Here is a 6,000-nt window from a genome sequence, read left to right as displayed (position 1 = left end):
AGCAAAAGGTAAGTTAAAATCATATCATATTTTAGAAAGGTTTGCGTTAGCTGAGGAAGCGAAGTGTCCCGTTATGTGAACTAGTTAGTATAGCTAGGTTAACTATGCTAGCTAATTTAGCTCGGAGTATTTTATTATATCAATAAGTAATTAAATATGAAACGTGTTTTTTTTTCGGCAGACAACCGATTGTTTTACACTGGACCAAATAAAACGTATATGAGACTAGTTGTTTGTACTGAGGAGGAAAAAAGGTCTGTTTTGATGGAGTGCCATAACTCCGGCACCGGCAACCACAACGGTGTACGAGGCACGAGAGACAGGGTGATTGCTGGATACTTCTGGCCTACCCTAATGAAAGATGTAACTGAGTGGGTATGTTGTGAAGTTATAACACAATTTCTTATTTATTTCCAGAGCGTAAAACTGCAACACAGTACATATAAATGTTTTATTTAGTATAAATATTACAGTATTATTCATACAAGGCTGAAGTTGGTTTGATATTCGCAGCTCCTGATTCGTTTGGTTGTATGTACACTACCTTCCATCACTTACTTTCTCCAGTTTTACTTTAACGTGCTGTTCTAGTGTAATTCATTCATTTACTAAGTAGAAAATATCTAAACTAGAGAATTAGCCTCATACTTTAAGAGAAAACCTGGCATTAGCCTGGCCAGAGCTAATTGTATACTGTATAATATTTATTTTAATTATTGAATATATAATTAACAATTTAATATATAATGAAAAAAATATTTAATACAATTATATTTTAAAAACCTTTGTGAGCCATACTGCACAAAAAATGAATAAAAAGCTAATGTTCCAATGTGATTTCAAATAATTTTTTCATCTTGGGCCTGACCAAATACACATGATATGAAATTGAAGTCTCCTATGTTAAGGAAAACCTAGAATTAGCCTGGCCCGAGCTGATTTTATACTGTAAAATGAATTAGCAACATGACATACGAGCCATAATGCACCAAAAATTGAATATTAAGCTGACGTTCCAGTATGATTTTGAAGGACTTTTTCATTTTGGACCAGAACAAATAAACATGAGATGAAGAGTTCTAGTATTCACAAAATCGCACTGGAATCACTGGCTTTATATTCATTAATTTTTGTGCATTATAGCTTGTATGCCATGTTGCCAGTTCGTTTTAAAGTATAAAGTATTTCAGGTTCTTCTTAAAGTAGAAGACTAAAACTCATTATATCATGTGTATTTGGCATGGCCCAAGATTAAATATCCTTCAAAATCGTACTGGACCATCAGCTTATATTAAATTTTTGCTGCATTATGGCTGTGTATGCTATGTTGCTAATTCATTTTACAGTATAAAATCAGCTCGGGCCAGGCTAATTCTAGGTTTTCCTTAAAATAGGAGACTAGAATTTCATATCATTTATCAGTATCAGTATTTGGTCTGGCCCAAGATGAAAAAATTCTTAAAATCACACTGGATTTTTTTTTTGAGCGCAACGGCTTTTAAAATATTATTGTATTTTTTAAATTATATATAAAATTTATTAATTTAATATTCAGTAATTAAAATAAATATTTTACAGTTAACAGTTAGCTCTGGCCAGGCTAATGCCAGGTTTTCCCTTAAGGTAGGAGGCTAATTCTCTATTTAAGATGTTTTCTACTTAGGAAATGAATGAATTACACTAGAACAGAAAATAAGTGGAAGGTCGTGTATATAAAATTGCATTTTATAACATAATGTATATTTACATCGTTAATAAACAGCTGTACTGCTTTTCTTCATTATAGCTCCTTCAGTGTTGATATGTGAGGTGTTAAATATAATATGCGGAACAGTTTGTGAACGCTCCCTTTAGTTCACGGTGGTTCAGTGAAGCGGCAGCTGCGAATATCAAACCAACTTCAGCCTCATATTATTTATTCAGTAGAAACAAAAGAAATCTTTCATAGATAGTTACCAAGATTCTGATTTTGTATAAAAATAGTGTAACAAAAACAAAGTAATGTAACGACAAATATTATTGTGCACGAAATTATATAGCACACCCCTTGTTCTAATATGTATTTATGATATGCATTTTATTTTACTTTTTGTACATGTTTAGACACTGTCCCAACTTAATTCTTCTTTTTTTTGTTTTTTTTAGGTGAAGTGTTGTCACCGCTGCCAACTAAATGACCCCATGAAGACGGGGACACCAGTGTTACATTCTATTAAGGTATTCCAAATTCTGTTTTGTTTAATAGAGAAAATAAATGTTTTGAAAGGTAATGGAAAATATGTGTTTAGGTGAAGGCTGCATGGGAGGTGATTGGCCTGGATTTAATTGGCCCACTGCGAGAAACTGGTCAAAAAAACAAGTATGTGTTGACCATGACTGATTTATATACAAAGTGGGTTGTTGCTGAGCCACTGCAAAATAAGACTGCAACTGAAGTGTCAGCAGCCATCATAAAGACACTCTACTTGTTCGGCATGGTCAAGAAAATTATTACTGACCAAGGGAGAGAGTTCGTTAATGAGGTAAAAGTCTAGTATAATGTGAATTCTTAACATTGATATTTATCTTAATTAGCACACATGTTTTTCTGACATTCTGCTATGCACACTGTATTTCCTTTTTGATGATTTGCACACAGCTGAATGAAAACATCTTTGCAACTCTGAAAATCAAACATGCTGTCTCAAGTGCCTACCACCCTCAGGTAATTTTCAACATAATTTTATTTGACATTTCCCTGTAATGTTAAAAAAAATTAGGAAATGTTTTAATTGTTGTTGTTTTTTATATATATATAGGATGAGCGAACAAATCAAAATGTCAAACGTGTATTGCGGAAGTATGTAAATGAAAGCCATAATGATTGGGACATCCATTTACCTGCAGTTGTGTATGGTATTAACACTGCTAAGCAAGTGGGTATTCATTATACATTCATTATGGTTGATATATAATGTAATCGATATATAATGTTTTATTTCTGATAACTTAATTTGTTTTTAACCAGTCTTCAACCAGGCACACCCCGTATTTCTTATTCTTCCATCGGCACCCTCATTTGGTTATGAACGCCTGTCCCATGGGAGAAGACTTTAAAATTGCTGACCCAGAAGATGATCTTGACACCCGAGTAAATGAAATGAAAATTTTAAATGAGAAGGTTAGGTCCAAATTCATGTAGTCTGACCACAGAAGTTTTTTTTAATTCAATGGCATGTAGTAAAGTGTAATTTTTTTTTTCTTCAGGTGCTTAGCAACATTGAAAATGCGCAGAAAAGACAACAAAAGTCTTTCAGGAACCGTAAGAGAAAGCTAATGAGCACAATCAGTCCTGGCGATGAGGTCTTGATTTCTCAAGATTTCAATATAAAACAGAGAAAAGACACCCTTGCTGACCGCCACAAAGGTCCTTTCACTGTGGATAGTATCTCTAAAAAGGGTGTGGCATCAGTGGTGAAAGATAATGGGACTCGATGTTGCATCAATGTCTCACGGGTAAGGCCTTTCTACAGGTTGGAAAGTAAGAGCTAAGTAGTGTTTTTTTTTGTAATGGTTGACATGTAAGGTGTATATTGTAAAGTTTATTTTATTAATATTAGACTTAATTTTTTTTATTGTCTCTTCAGATCATGGAGCAGTTCCATGTGTGTCACTTCAGGACCATGAGTATGGTACACCTGATGAAGCAACAGACCATCCTTATGCTTTTTCTGGAGAGAAATGGGAAAAAGACTTGGGTCCTCTCCAGGAAAAACTGGTAGGGGATGATTCCACCTAGCCCATTCCAAATTTCACTCTCCTTTACACACTGTTAGACACTACCAATAATTTTTTGCAATCGTATATTCAGACCATCTCTCACATACTTACACTCTCACACCATTCTCACCCCCCCTCCCTTGCTAACTCTTTTAATTGCAGTTGAAATATGTCCTGGACAAAAGCCTTCCAGCAGCAGAATTGATTGTTAAAGATGACAATATCTGTCTTACACGTGAGGACTTGTGGAGTCTTGGGTTAAATCAGTGCATGGAGTCTACTGTAAGTATATTCATGTTGCAGCATGCTTGCTCAAAGGCACAGAAATAGTTTTTTTTTGTGTGTAATTTATGCCTTTATTTTGTTTTATTACGTCTAGATTGGGAATGCATGTTTTAAGATCATCAGATAAGCTGCTCAAAAACATGTAATTAATTACAGAAGCTCAAACATTGTTATTTTGTATACTTCTTCATGGGTACTTGTATACATTTGCTAATCTTGTTGTGTTGTAAATAGGGGAAAGATGTTTACATTGCTGACATGTATGTGGTTCCCACATGGAAAACGATGAATGTGGACCCACTCTCAAGTTTACCGGTAAAGTGAAGTTAAACACACACACAGACAGACAGTTGCACATTAATGCAATGATTTCTGTACAATGCACAGTAGTTGAATGGTTGCATTTTCTTTCTCTACACCAGAACAATCTGTGTTCCAAGGATGCGATTTTGTTCCCTGCATGGAGTATGCAACAGAATCAACTGGATCACTATTTGCTATGTGTTGAGTTACAGTTTCAAAAAATAGATATTCAGATTTTTAGAATGAAGTTTGTTGATTAGCTTATCATTTTGAAATATGTCCATTGCAGGTTTTACTGGTTGTGGAGAGAGAGATCATTTTTCTAGATTCTGTACTCCCTGGTGGTTTTGGAGATGACTCGTACAAAACGATATTTAGGTTAAGAGAGAGGAAAAAGTTGCCCTTGTTCAGTGGCTTTTACCAATAATATTTTACGCAAGAGCCATGTTCTGTGGCTGCTGATTTACACAAAAGCCTTGTTCTATGGCTGATGATTTACAAAAACCCTTGTTCTATGGCTGATGATTTACAAAAAGCCTTGTTCTATGGCTGAAAATTAACAAAAAGCCTTGTTCTATGGCTGATGATTTACAAAAAGCCTTGTTCTATGGCTGATGATTTACAAAAAGCCTTGTTCTATGGCTGATGATTTACAAAAAGCCTTGTTCTATGGCTGATGATTTACAAAAAGCCTTGTTCTATGGCTGAAAATTAACAAAAAGCCTTGTTCTATGGCTGATGATTTACAAAAAGCCTTGTTCTATGGCTGATGATTTACAAAAAGCCTTGTTCTATGGCTGAAAATTAACAAAAAGCCTTGTTCTATGGCTAATGATTTACAAAAAGCCTTGTTCTATGGCTGATGATTTACAAAAAGCCTTGTTCTATGGCTGCTTATTTATAGCTTTGTTCTTTTGTTTTATGTTTACGCAGAAGCCTTGTTCGATGGCTGTAGGATTAGGTCTCATTTTATGAAACTAGACCATGGAGAACAATTGTATGACTATAGGTTTCAGTAAGTGTGTGTCCATAATTATTTTTTTTCCCCATTTTATGTGCAGACATATTGCAGGCCAGATTGACCCAAGACCCTGGACAGAGAAGACCGGCAGAAGTTTTGATGTAAAGCCTTTTCTTTATTTTCTTACTGGGTTATATAAAACTCTGGACATCAGTTGGCTTAAATGTAATGTAAGACTATAGATATTTTCTTTTGAAGAGAATTTTCTACTGTGATTTTGGGAAACTGAGCCATGACTAGCCCACCAGTTGATACTTTTTGCTATATTCATTCGTCTTCTTTCCACCATACATTCTTTCTTGTCCAGACCTAGGGACTTTCTGTCTATTTTACACAATTTGAAACAATCTCTATCTTCAGCACATCTACTTCATGTATTAATGGCTTTTGGCAGTAACCCAGTAAGGGGGAACCTAAGCTTACTTTAGTGAAGCACTTGTCTACATCTGTTTCTATTGGTTCAACACCTTTACTTAACAGTAATATTTAATATTTTGTTTCCAGCACTTCCCTCAACAAACTTCTGGGAACTACTGTGGCATCCTTATACTCATTGTAAGCATCCTTTTAAGTTGTGATAAGCAGCATTTTGAGTTATTGGGTATAATAGAGAGATTTATTTTTTTACAGTA

The sequence above is a fragment of the Astyanax mexicanus genome, chromosome 13, assembly GCF_023375975.1.
Source record: "Astyanax mexicanus isolate ESR-SI-001 chromosome 13, AstMex3_surface, whole genome shotgun sequence".
Classification (NCBI taxonomy): Eukaryota; Metazoa; Chordata; class Actinopteri; order Characiformes; family Acestrorhamphidae; genus Astyanax; species Astyanax mexicanus.
The sequence above is the reverse complement of the archived record's forward strand: the minus strand, read 5'-3'. Positions refer to the sequence as shown.